At 52.3% G+C, this 14,180-nt stretch overlaps 1 long non-coding RNA gene across 1 annotated transcript; it reads left to right on the forward strand.

The window, feature by feature from the left end:
• Positions 1-930: 930 nt before the first annotated feature.
• LOC140600643 (uncharacterized) lies at positions 931-4,112 on the forward strand. The gene is made up of 3 exons (XR_012003819.1): positions 931-2,414; positions 2,504-2,615; positions 3,108-4,112. It is a non-coding gene; the product is annotated as an uncharacterized lncRNA (long non-coding RNA).
• Positions 4,113-14,180: the final 10,068 nt, after the last annotated feature.

Genomic DNA, 14,180 nt, shown 5'->3' on the forward strand with positions numbered 1-14,180 from the left:
GAAACAGAAACCCAACATGGGCTGTTGAGCAGCAGAGCAACTGATCAGCCTTATGTTTTGAAATAATCACTCTGGATGCTGGATGGGAAGGGGACAGGGATTAGGAGCCTAACAGAGATTAGGGGAGGGGTTGGCCTGGGTGGGGGCTGAGAAACCGGTTAGGCTGCTGCAGTGGTGCAGGGGAGAAAGTTTTCCTTGGCCCTCCTGGAGTTCCTGGCTGGGGCTGAAAATTAAACCCACAAAGGCAGATCAACAGGCGAAAAACACACGTTTTACTCAATTTTTACATGAAAGCTTTCGCAGGAGAATGAGGACTCAAAGTAGTGGTCAGAGCAGGAAGCTGTGATACCCTTCAGACAAACAAAAAATGCGTTTTTGAAGAATTAACAAGATGGGGGTTGGGGCGGTGGATGGTAAGTGGTGAAGAGGCAGCAAGGTTTGTGTACACGGCCCTTTTGGCACCAAATTCCCTGTCACTGGTGCTAAGGATGTCTTCCTTCCTTGGGTGCCTTTCACATGGGAGATTTATCTCCTGCTTTCAGGAGGACAAAAAGCATCAAGGAGTCTTTCCTGCATCCCCTGTTGCCTAGGGGCCTCTCGTTGAAACAACAGCCCAGGTGGCATATCTTGGGGCAATGCGTTCTGCTGCTCTTGAATAGGATTACCGCGCTGTAGGGGCGCCTGGGGGGCTCAGTCAGTTAAGCGTCTGCCTTCATCTCAGGTCCTGATCCTGGGGTCCCAGAATTAAGTCCTGCATCAGGCTCCTTGCAGGGAACCTGCTTCTCCTTCCCCCCACCCACACACCTCTCTCTTTCATAAATAAAATCTTAAAAAAAAAAAAAAAAAAAAAAAAGGGAACACAGTGCCATAGAAGTAGAGGGAGCTGCCCTGGTGGAGGCCAGAGCCCCTGCACTCTGGTACCCAGAATGCCTAGAAGAACAGTTTGAGAACCCCTGGACTGGAGGGTCTCCGAGGGCCCTTCGGGCTCTGGGCTCCTGTGACCCTGCAACCCGGCTTGCCAGGCTGTTTGAGGCCCTGCCCACTCCTGAGAGCCAACCTGGTCCTTTCTCCGGGCCTCTGAAAATGCTCACTTGAAAACTGGACAGTTTTCAGGGTTGTCCAGAAAGGGGAGAGATTTTGAAAATTAACTCCCACACACAGACCGTGGCCAACCCTGTTTAGGGATTGTAAAGATGGGTAAAGCCAAGCATCTGCCCCAAGGGACTTACGGCTGGGCTGGGGGATAGGAAGTCACACCAATGACCAAAGAACACGCGTGCAGGGGGCCTGTGACTTGCCTCGACTTTCTTCCACGGATCCAGGGCCCGGCCCAGGGCATCTGGAGAGCTTTCAACCACACCTGACTCCCAGAGGGTCCTCCGGGGAGGCTCATTCAGTCGGCCCCAGTCCCCTCCGCGCCCCAACCCACGCTTGGGTAGCTCCTTAGTGTCTCAGAACCCGTCTGCTGTGCTGAGCTCTGGTCTGTGGGACCACGTAGTGCCCTGAAATAGCCTCAGCACACCCCCCCCGGGGGACGTGGTCTTCCAGAACACTGTTCTGTGTTCTTCCCACAGACCTCACGGAGGGAGAGCCTCGCAGGAGAGACGGGGCTTGCTGAACAGGTGGGACCCGCTCACTCCAGAACCTGACGACAACCAGGCGTCTCCAGAGGGAGACAGAGGGAGACAGAGGGAGACAGAGGGAGACAGAGGTGTGCAGGGGAGGAGTGGCCAGGGAAGGGGAGGCGAGAAAGAACCTTCTGAGGGAGCCGTAGGATTCTCACAATTACCAGGAAGGAAAACAAAATCGACCAAACCAGACTAAGAGCCGCCAACTAAAAAGACTTCTCTGAGTGAGACGGCTTTCCTGGAAGCTGTGACCTTTATCCTCCTGCAGCCGTTAATCTAATATTAAGGCCCTTAACCTTCTTGATCGCTCCTTCAGCATCGCTGGTTTCATATGAACCCCCCAGGCCTTCCCATAACGCAGCCCCAGCCAGGGGTGCCCTCCCCGCCCGGGCCTCCCTGCGGCCTGGGGGAGGCTTCCTCCCTTGGCCCTTCCCTCAGGTGCGGGAGGGCACAGCCACCGCAGGCAGCCTCGGGGGACTCCTGTGGCTTCTCTGTCAGCTTTGTTTTCCTTCTCTCCTGAGGAAAACCCGCGGACGCCGTTTCTGGGGAAAAGACGAAGGCTCTGGCCCGGAGGCCGGAGGCCCAGCCGGGAGCCGCCTGTGTGCCCATCTCGGGGACCCCGCTGCGCCCTGTGGTGGGGACAGGCGAGGGAGCTGCCTGCCACCTCCAGAATGGCCAGCTCAGAAAGAGCTGTCACCCCCTGTGACGGGCCACCCGGCCCGCCTCTGTGTCCTGGCCTCTCCCCTCAGCAATGTGGCTGTTTTTGAAGAGAGCCCTGGGCCCTGGGTAATTGCTGAGTAGGTGGGAGCAGTGAGGGCGGGGGAGGGTCCCTGGTCCCCCCAGGGGAGGCCACTGGGGCACTTTCTCTTCTGTAGTCTGGGCAGAGCGACCAAGCACCTGAACATTCACTTTCCGAACCCTTATTTCGCGGAGAGCGGAGGCCCTGCCTCGAGGGGGGGCTGCAGACTTCACCCAGAAGTAGAAGAGGTGAGGCCTGGAGACAGGGGCTTCCCACAGCCTCAGCCCAGCCACGCTGGGCAGGACAAGGACGGCCAAGATTGCTTCCTCGCACAGTACTGGGGTGGCCAGGCTGGGGCAAAGAGGGGGTGGCAGCAGCTTCTTCAAAGTCTGTTCCCACCAGAGGCCCCTCTTCCCAGGGAGTATGGACCCACGCCAGCTCCGCGCCGGCCCTCCTGCCCTCCTGCCCTCCTGCCCCGGGGGGCTCCAGGCTTGGTGTTGGTTTTGGGCTTTGGCCTGATGAGGACACCCCCCCAGCACCTCCTCAGACCTTAGGCTGTGAAAAGGCAAGCCCCCCACATGTCCGGGTCTCCTCTCCCACGGGGCACATGCACACAGCTCACACCCGGATGGCTTCTCTGCTTTGTCACGCTTTCCAGGCACAGCTCCCTTTGCACGAGTGAGCAGAGCCCGGGCTCAGTGTTGGGGGAGCTGAACCCTCTGCTCTTCCTCCCTTCACAGTGTCCTCTCTGAGCAGCTGAGTTCTTGCAGATCTTCTCCAATGTCGATTCCCACCTGGAGTCACCTTGAACCCCACCCCTTACCTGCCTAGAGCTGGATACCTGTACCAGTGTACTCCCACCTCAAGGGACTAGAGGATGGATCCCACAAGAAGGACGTTGGAGCCCCAACATGACATGGCCACCATCACCACGTGGTCCAAGGCAGCTGTTTGCCTACAGCCACACACAGCACGAGGGGTGTCCCCCAGCCATGCACTCCCAGGCTTTGGGTATAGGGAAGGTCCCAAATTTACACCCAATGTTTGTAAGCTTAGCCTTGGCCTAAATAGCACTCTGGAAGGGATCCAGGTTCTCCTAGCTACGAGTAGATGCCACTAGGTTGGGCAGTCATGCACAGGCTTTCACGTGAAAATACAGAAGAGGGTCTCTGGCCATGTGAACCCAAGGGGGTCACGAGCCCTGGAGGTGGACATGTCCCTGGATTTGCGCCATGTGACAGGCAAATGGAGCTAAACAAAACAAAACAAAAACCAAAAACCTTAAACATGGTCTAATAACTACAAAAACACTTCTAAATAACAAAGCACTGTCTTTTCATTCTTCTGTATTTTATACAGCTGAAGCTTTAGGGTTTTTTCCCCCTTTTATCAGGTTGCCAATGTTCAGAGCTGTCTAAATGGCCTATCACCCCCAGCTTACTGATCTCAAGAAGTAAGATGAGTAGGTTTAACAGAACAGGATTGGGGCAGAGTCGGGGGTATCTCTTGGAGTCAGGGAGCAGCATTTACCAAGGACCTGTGGTCAGCAGAGCCCTGACTGGGATCGGTGTGAGGCTACAACCAACTTGCTCAGATGTGCTCTCTTGGGACCTGGATACTATTGGGAAGATGAAAGTCTATAAGCCTGATAGAAAAAAAAAAAATCACAAGGCAAGGAACAAAGCATGCTAGTGCACTCAAATGAATTAAGTGCAAACTCGCTAGGAGTGGAGGGTTGGGGTTGGAGAAGGGCTTAGCCAGGTGTGGTTAACCACGAATCAAAAGGGCAAGCCCTAAAAAAAAAAAAAAAAAAAAGGGTAGGGTGGTTAGTGAGGGGGTGGGGGCAAGGGTGTGGGTAAGTGAGGAGGAAGAGGCAGAGGGGCCAAGGTGGCCTAGAGAAATCAGTCAGTGGTCTAGGAAGTCACACTCAGGATATTGCAACTCCTCCTCGGGCCCCCACCCATGCGTACAGCACCCCTGCCACTCTCAAGTGCAGGCCTCCTGCCTGGGGCGGTACAGTCATCGCCATAGCAACCAATTGTTCTGTCACAGAGACATGACTCTGACTCTAGGTAGGGGATGAACAGAAAACACATAGAAAACTGCTAAGTGACAGAGATCTAGTTTTCCAGCAAGTGCCCCTGCTAAGAAAGACGAGAAAACGTACAGACCAGAAGATAAATAGACCAGGGATGAGCAAAGGCTACATTTTGCATGAGGCACCAGCTGTCTGCTGCAAACAATAGCAATCTGATAGGTTCAACAGGAATGATGCTTGGGACCCCTGGGTGGCTCAGCGGTTGAGCGTCTGCCTTCAGCCCAGGGTGTGATCCTGGAGACCTGGGATCGAGTCTCGCATGCTTCTCTCTCTGTCTGTATCTCTGCCTCTCTCTGTGTGTCTCTCATGAATAAATAAATAAAATCTTAAAAAAGCAAAACAAAAAACCAGGAATGATGCAAGGCCACAGGGGAGCCTCCATCAGCCTGCAGGGCTGGGCACGTGCAATGCGAGGTTTATGAGACAGAAAGGGGGATGCCTTCAACGTGTCCTCCCAATCTTGCATGTATTCCTGATGCTTTTACTGGGAACAGCTTGGTCTGCTGCCCCTAACAGGATCCTAGCTTTCCTGCATGCATGCGTGTGTGTGAATTCTCTCAAGGAGGACTCCTCCGTGCTGCTCAGGTGTTAGCAGCCCAAGTACAAACCTTACTAATTAGCAATCATTGGGGAAAAGTTAAGTCTGAGCTACCAGGTAGCTTAGGGGCGAAGCATATTATTGCTCTGAAGGCATGACTGACGCTGTGCCTTTGTCAGTCACATCAGCCCAGTCTGCCATTTGCACTGTATGACCAAGGGCAAGCCCCTTGCCCATCCTGGTCCTCGACTTGTAGAGGGGACCGCCGGACTCCCCGAGCTCCGGAGGCAATGCTTGCACTCATCCTTGTTTCCAGTTTCTAATACAGAGGCCTGCTCTGAGGGACGCACCTGCAAATGCCAGGTTGACTTCACGTGCTGAGTGTTTTCATAACGCAGAATCAAGGGGCAGAGTCGGGTGTCTCTGGGAGTTAGGGAGCAGCATTTACCAAGGACCTGTGGTCGGCAGAGTCCCGCCTGGGATCGGTGTGAGGCTACAACCAATTTGCCCAGATGTGCTCTCATGGGGCCTGTATACTGTTGGGAAGATAAAGTATATAAGCCTGATAGGAAAAAAAAAAATCACAAGGCGAGGAACAAAGCATGTGATTGCACTCAAATGAATTAAGTGCAAACTCGCTAGGAGTGGAGGGTTGGGGTTGGAGAAGGGCTTAGCCAGGTGTGGTTACTGTACTCATCTGCTGTTCCATTCTGGCTTCAGTTAACACCCATTAACCACCTCCTAGGTGGCAGTCTCAGGGCCAGATATGTGGAGTCAAGGTAAGAGGTGATGGTGCCTTGGGGAGACACGCAGGTGCATGTCAAAGCCACGAGGTACAGGCTGGCATCCACACATGGACGAGCACACCAAAGCGCGGAGAAGGGGGGCTCTGGGTGCAGACGCAGAGCTTCCTCCACACCCCTGGGGTGGTGGGAGGCAGCCTGGGGGGAGGAAAGCAAGTCGCATGGAGGGGCAGTGCTGGGGAGACCCCGAAAGGACCCGGGAACCTCAGAGTGACAGGAGGGGTGGAAATTGAGAGCAAACATGCCAGGCTGATGCTGGTGCTCTGACATCTTTGTTCTTCTCAAAGGGCTAGAAAGAAGCAGACCACTCAGAGAGGAAAGGCAGTAAGTTAAGGGAAAAGAAAACAGTTCGAATCCCAGGAGGGAAGAGGATGAGATCCGGGGTTTGCTCAGGCAGATATGGCCTTAGGGGAGACTCAGGTGTTGTACGTGGCCTTCATCACCAAGGCCCTGGGGAGGTGCTGGGAGTGGGCGCCCAGACTTGGGAAAAGATGGAACAGGTAAGGTTGCCAGGAAGCCTCCTGGACACGGCATGCAGGCAGGGTGTTGTCTCCCTCCCCGTCAGGACTGGCAGATGGCTGGAGGCATGGGTTTAGTGCAGGGCAGTCTCCCTGGAACCCCCCGGAAAGATGGGGAGACCATTACAGACCGAGGTGCAACGGTGAGTCTTTGACCGGGGAGACAGCGACCACCTGTCTGAGATTTCTGTGCTTCTCGACTTCTAAGAATCAGAGACCCGCGCAGCCTCTCTCTAAAAATCCATTGGTTAATCATTCAGTGCATGCTTACCAGCACCCCTCGGTAGTATGTTATGCTAAGCATTCCTGGGGCTCCAGGCGTTGCCCATGCCCTCGAGGTACAGAGTAGCTGGAAGTTTGCAGGTGCATGCACACGTGTGTGAGCAGAGCCATATTCTCTGTGAAGGCTAAGCAAGGGGCACGGGCAGAGAGTCTCCAGAGAGAAAGAGCAATCTCCTGGGATTTCCTCCTTGGGAAATCTTCACTGGAAAGTGGAATTTGCGAGGTGAGAATAAAAAGTGTGGGAGGCGGGGGAGAAACCCAGCGTGCAGAAGCGCCCTGCCAGTAGCTGCCACCAGGGAGCGCTGGTCTCAGAGGCCCGCCGGGCACCCGCTGGGAAGGGGAACATTTTCTGATGCTGGACTTAACACTTGACGTTTGAATCCTGGGTCTGCTATTGAATAGCTGGCGAGGCCTGGCCAGACTTCTTAACTTCCTAAATGTCCTCATCTGTAAAGTGGGAAAGGGAATAATGCTACTCTCCGGGTTGACAACGGCAAGGCCCCCAACACTTAGTGGGCCTCCAGGGATGCTGGTCCCTTCCCTTGCTGGCCAGCGAGAAGGCTGCGTTCGAGACTGAAGGGAATAAATATTCCAGAAGTCCTCTGACTGCCCTTGCAGGGGTAAATACACAGATTGATCGGTGGGGGGGAAAATGTTCTCTTCCAGCCTGTGGGGTGAGTTGACCATGCACGCCTGTCTCCGGATGTTTGACTTCCTGAAGCTTCCCCGAACAATGCCATCTCTGTCTTGGCACCACTGGCAAGCAGTCCCATGAGATCCAGGTTCTTGTCACATGTCCTTTTCCTGGAGTGAGTCACTAGAGAATTGGGCTGTCGTTATAACCTTCACCAGCTCGGGGAGGTGAAAGTGGATTGGAATGAACACAAACACAGTACAACTTGGTGGTTAATGTTCCTTTCCATCAGCATTTTGCCCCAGGCCTTAACCTTGCCACTTGAGAAAGTAGGGTCGCATAATGAATGAGATAAACCCAGTGACCCCTTGTGATCCACTAACAAAAGGCCTTTCAGTAGCCCCAGGTCCAAAGTCTCATCTATTGTAATAAAACCTAGCCAGTTACAAACTGGAGCCAGAGTGGGTGATCCTGGTGAGACTTCTTAGCCCCAACAATCAGAAAAAGCCGTTTTGGTACTTCCCCGAGGAAAAAAGGTGACAATGACCAGAGAAGGGGAAAATTGAAGTAACTGATAGAAAGACATACAGAATTTAAACTTTGAAAATTGAATGCATGTGTTCCTCGTTTGGATGAATAAACAGAAAATCATTTTACGACGGCAAGCATGAAAGTGAACACACCAACCTACATAGGCCTTGCATTTCCCCAAGCTTCATATAAGCTTGGGAGCCATGGTGTGTTTAACCTGGGCAGCTGACACGGTGGAACCAAAAAGTAGTAGCTGGGAATCTGGAAGGTTTAAGTGCCACCTTCCACTCTGGTCATGTGACCCTGGGCAGGCCCCTTGCTTCCCTGGGATCGAGGGTCCTCAACTGAAAAATGGTTTGTCTAAGTAATTGGCAGTTTCCTTGACTGCCTCTCCCCCACACAAAAGGCTTTGATTTTCATAGCTACTCCTGTGAGCTAAAAAAAGAAAAAAAGAAAAAAAAAGAAAAAAAGAAAAGAGGAAGGGGAATGACCTTAATCGCTACCAGTCCTGAGCATCACTCCCCGTGAAGCCCCTCAAACACAAGCCCAGGAAGGCAGAAGGGGCTCCTCTTTTGTGGAAACCGTGGACCTACATTTGTATATTCTGACAGAGCCCAAATGTTTGCTCCCAGAGGGCTGTAAATGGTCGCCCAGCTTTGTGACTCGCCATGGGCTCACAGGTCATTGCATGAGCTGTTGGAACTCACACCCAGTTTCCATGCAACTCTAGCTCAACTTTGCCAGTCAGTCTACAAACCTCTGGGTCACGGCCATGGTGGGTGCTAATGCCAGCCGCTGGCCAGGGGACCAAGACCAGCAAGGAAGCATGGCCCCCCAGCCCTGTGACAGCTGACATTCTAGAAGGGAATGCAGAAGGATGCGTGGTGCAAGCCTAACAGAAGCCTAAAGTGCTGTGACAGCACTGGGGAGGTGAGAGCAGTCCCAGCTTGGGTTAGGCTTCGTGGAGGAGGAAGACTTTTACCTGGATCTACAGGACAGGCAGGATGGAGACAGGCTGAGGCCGGGGGAGCATGCCAGCAGATGAAAGTGCAGCAGGAAACGCAGTGGCTGGAGAGCACGGGTCATACTCAGGGGTGGCTGGCAGCCCTTTCTTGCTGGAGCTTCAAGTGTGAGGGAGACAGCTTAGAAATTCAGGCATAGGCTGATTCATAGAAAGTGTTCCGAATTCCAAGGAATTTGGACTTTGGGGCAGGACCTGGGGTATCATGACCATTCTTTTTTTTTTTTTTTTAAGACTTTATTTATTCATTTGATTGATAGAGGAAGCATGAGCAGAGAGAGCAGCAGAAGGAGAGGGAGAAGTGGACTCCCCACTGAGCAGGGAGCCCAATGCAGGGCTCAACCCCAGGACTCCAGATCACGACTTAAGCCCTAGCAGACACTGAACCGACTGAGCCACCCAGGCGCCCCTATCGTGGGCATTCTCGAGTAGGGATGTGTCCTGGCAAGACTTGTACCTGGAAGAGAAATCTGCCAGCAGGACACCTTGAAGGGGAGCCAGACGGGGGCAGAAGGAACAATGAGGGAATTATTTCCATAACCCAGACTGGTGGTGGTAGAGCTGCAGCGGGGACACCCAGGTTGGGAAAGGAGGGAAATTTTGGAAAGATGCTGTGGAGGCAACAGAGTGGGGTTCTGTGCCTCATGAGATGTGGAGGCCGAGAGGATGTAGCAGAGGAAATCCTCTGCTGGGCCCCCCTGGACTCACAGGACAGCTTATCCCAGGGCTGGGGGGGCGGGGTGTAGAGGATGGTCTAGAAGTACCTTAGGCCATGAAGTGAACAGGCTTAGGGAAAGGCACTGCTCTAGTGACTGTGAGTTATCCCTCCAACATTTTACAAAGAGAAGCCCTCATTTTTAGCCTCCTACTCCCACTCTGAATAAAGGCACTTTCTACCTTAAGTCTTGCAATCAGTCGGTCATGTGATCATATGACTTTATCTGGCCAGTGAATTTGTAACTTGAAGTGTCAGAATTTTGGCAAATACAGTTTTCCTGCTGGTTAGAAGGCAATATGACTTAGGAAGATTTAGGTCTTGCAGTTATAATCAAATTTGAGTCTTTTCTGAACTTATATATTGGATGTTGTGTGTGTGCTTATTTATTTTATAACTGGATACTTCTACCTCTTAAACCCTATACACGGATATGGGGATGTTCCATATCCTGAACATCTTAAGTGGCCAGGAACGCATTTACAGAAAATCTGGGTCGCTTCTGCGGGTGTCCACTGTTTCCCTAATGCTTTTACGTTCAGGGAGCCACCTTATTGCTCTGTGTGTTCTAGGAGATACTTTGTTCTGGGTACTGACTGCAGAAGACAAGCACAAAAAAGTAGCCAAAAGGAAGCTGATGTCAAAGTTTAGCTGCTGGGGAGGACAGAGGGGCCAATTCCCACCTCCTAGCCCTGGGTAGGACACCCAGAGGTGCAATTGGTTTTAGGAGGGAAATGGCAAGATCACCTCCCTGCCTACTAAGGTTGTGGTTCTAACCAATAACTGGGAGTAGTTGAGCACTTACTTTGTGCCTGGAAATATTCTAAGATTTAAGTGCATCACCTCAAAAAATAAATAAATAAATAAATGCATCACCTCACAACTCCGTTCAAGGTAGCTACTACTATTACCCCCACTTGCAGACAGGGAACCCAGGAATGAGGAGGTGAAGCTCATTGCCAGCCAGTTAGTAAGCACAGGAACTGTCACTCAAACCCAGACGTTTCTGATGCAGAGCCCATAATACGACATTAGTTCTTCTAGGGGAGTTCCCCACGAATTCCTCGACAAATTCCCTTTTACCTGAATGTCTCTCTTCTTAGTGACACTGATTGCATATTTAGTGGTTTATCTGAGACAATCCTTACTAAACAGTCTCCTTTCTCTCTCTCCCGGACTACAGTGTTTGAAGTTTGACAGGGGCTTTGCCATGCTGTGGCGACAAATCCACTAGAGGCGGCTGGGGTGGAGGGACCTCTAATTTGTAGCATTCGCCAATTTCCATGGTGAAAATGCTCCCACCATGATCGACTTGAAGTTGCCATTGCAGCTTGTAAAAAGATGCCGGAATATTTAAGAATCGGCTCTGGTACAGCCTGTTCCAGCACGCCACTGCGGTCCGCGGGATTGCAGGCCCCTAGAAGAGGGCCTTTGCTAGCTGGGAATTTGAGAAACATATGGTGGGACTGAGTACAGGCACTGGAGAGCTTCTGGTGCTCTTCCAGATGTGCCTTTGAGGGGTTCCCCAGGAGCTGCCCAATGGGGGTCTGGCCCAGGGCCCTCTGGGAGGCCAGACTGTGGCCTGTGCTCAACAGTACCTGGGCTCACCCCCTCACCGGCTGTCCTGAGGCCTCCGCGCACCGCCTGAAAACAGCTCCCAACCGCCGGCAGGTGGCAGCACACTCGCACCCAACTCTCCCCGTCCAGGCAAATTGAGGAGCCTTTGTTCTGAGCCAGAGGCGGTGTCACGAAGAGAAAGGCCCAAAGGGGCAAGCTAATCAGCCTGTCCTTAGCTGACCTATGCCTACTGAGCCAGTGGACGAGCTCCCGCAGCTTGATATAATGAAAGCAACCTTAACCAACATGAGACAGTGATCCCAGCTCCACCGCCTGCCTGTCCATCCCAAGGGCTTAGGCTTGGCCTGGGGTGGCACCATGGAAACTGGCACTGGGTCCTCTCAAGAACAGAGCTAGGTGCCAAGAATGTGCTTCTAGTTCTGAGGAGGGAAACCTTTTACTCCTACCTGCTACTACCACCCACAAGCCACCCGGTGATGCTGCTTATTTTCTAAACTGCTAATTCCATTGGATGGTCAACACCCTTCCAGGGTGAAGGGCATTCCAGGTGGTTTGCCTGGGATCATCCTGATTGGGGCACTGGACTTCCAGTTCTTAGGACATGAGCCCCCAGTCCCTGGCAAATAGGACAAAAAGCTGCCATACCCCTAATCAGAGTGCCTGCCTAGCGCACAGTAGGGGCTTTCTGTGATGGTGGCATGAAGGGCATAGCAGAAGCCACGTGGGATCACAGAGCTGACCAAATCCATCAGGCAAGATTTGATTCCATTCATTCCTATCTGCTCCCTCTGTTTTGTCAGAGGTGGGGGGCCAGAATCTGAGGGGGAGCTGGGGAGCAGTCCTTCTGCCCTGCTCACTTTCTATCTTTGACCTCTCTCCTGGCTTTCTGCCCTCATACCTGCCACCTGCACAGCATGACCTTGCAGGTAGTCTGGGGCCCTCCCAGAGTCCGGCAACAGAGAACTCCATGTTCCCGGGCAGGGTGGGGCAGCTTAGGGGGGAAGCTGGTGAGGGTGGTGGAGAGGCAGGGGTGAGGCAGATGGGAGGCTCTTCGGCCATCAGCAGGATGAAAGCTGCCCAAAGGAGTCCTCAGCTTGACCCCCAACACCAAGCAGAAACGTGTATTCCCCTCTCCTCCTGTCGCTCAGGCCCCATTGTGATGTGACTTGTGTGCTTTTGTGGCTGTTAAGTCCTCAAATGATTCCTTCTAAGCCAAGTGCTTAGCTCCGGAGAGTCAGGCTCAGCAAGCACTAACCTGCAGTGTGGCTTGAATCAGGGCAGAAAGCTTTGCCTAAACCAATGGAAGCAATCTGCAAATTCTCCTCCCTGCTCTGGACACTGGGATAAAAAGCAAACTCACACTGTAGCCCCTAAATTCTGGACGGGCAGGTTCTCATCATCTCTCCAACCTTAACCTGTGTTGCTGCTCCCAGAACTCACTGTGGCAGTCACCCTGGCCTTCCGCCAGACCCTAGAGATGCCATGCTCTCTCTTGCCTCTGAGTCTCTGCCATCACCTCCGTGTGGGTGAGACTGCAGTGGGCTCTGGCTCAGGTGGGCTGGGCATAGAAGCATGTGAGAAGATCAAATTGAAGCTTTGGGGATCCCTGGGTGGCGCAGCGGTTTGGCGCCTGCCTTTGGCCCAGGGCGCGATCCTGGAGACCTGGGATCGAGTCCCACGTCGGGCTCCCGGTGCATGGAGCCTGCTTCTCCCTCTCCCTCTGCCTGTGTCTCTGCCTCTCTCTCTGTGTGTGACTGTCCTAAATAAATAAAAAATTTAAAAAAAAAATTGAAGCTTTGACCTGAAGGATGAAAGGGATCATATATCACCAAATGGGGAGTGGGTATGGATCTAAGAATACTTTCAGTGTAGCAGGTGTCAGTTCTTCTCCAGTCATCCTGTTAGGCAGGAGTTATTGGTGCTTAGGAATAGACTTCTCATGGGCTTTATGTTGTTAATTTTCTGAATAACTTACCACTCCTCGTGTCACAATCTATCATACTCAGTGGGTTCATATTTACATTCCACTGGTAACAAATCAATGCAAGCATAGCCCTGTTCTAGATAAAAAGGGGTCATGCAGGTAAAAGCCTACTGACTCCCATCTTCCAGCCAACATTTGGACATGTGGGAGCCAGCACTAACCCTAGGTCCTCAATAGAGATTCGCGGGGCTTGGTGATTTGTATTAATAGGCATAGTCTTTCACCTGTGAAAGAACAACTACCAGGCACTTAAGCTATTTGTGGCCACCAGATAATGGTCAATGAACTTGGAGTTTATTGAAGAAATGCTGAGTTTGTGACATGGAGTTTTCCGGGGAAATCAAATCCTAGATAGAATGAGCAGCAACTCTGGTTATGAAGACATGGGTATCTCCAAAGCTTTGAAGGGATGTGAGAGTCATCACTGGTAGCAGAAAAGGGCCTCCACTCCATCTCCTGACTAGAGGAATCTTCATGCTTCCATAGAGGCCACAGCTGACACTCAACGTAAGCTCCACGAAGGACCCCGGGAGGGGATGTGTGCACAGAGATGCGGCTCCCAGGTCCTTGCCGACTCTTTTTTTTTTTTTTTTTTTTTTTATTTTTTTATTTTTTTCCTTGCCTTTTTTTTTTTTTTTTTTTTAATTTTTATTTATTTATGATAGTCACAGAGAGAGAGAGAGGCAGAGACACAGGCAGAGGGAGAAGCAGGCTCCATGCACCGGGAGCCTGATGTGGGATTCGATCCTGGGCCTCCAGGATCGCGCCCTTGGCCTAAGGCAGGCGCCAAACCGCTGCGCCACCCAGGGATCCCCCTTGCCGACTCTTTATTGAGCTCTGAAACGGCTCTCCTGGAAGTTGGTGTGTCTTGCCCATCTATGACCAGTCACCTTTGGGATCCTGAAGGTGGGCCAATCTCTTGGGTTTAAGCAACCTTTGTTCTTTTCAAAGAGCTCATGTCTACAGTCGTGTCCTGTCCGTGTTACTTCCAGCCATATTCTCCTTATTCTGCTCAGAGGAGGGAGCCAAGCATCTGGAAGGAGTCCCAAGATCTGGGGTCTCAAGGTAGTATCAGGGATGGTGGGGCATGACTGCTCCTTGCCTCCATCTA

This window comes from Canis lupus, chromosome 12 (genome assembly GCF_048164855.1).
Source record: "Canis lupus baileyi chromosome 12, mCanLup2.hap1, whole genome shotgun sequence".
NCBI lineage: Eukaryota > Metazoa > Chordata > Mammalia > Carnivora > Canidae > Canis > Canis lupus.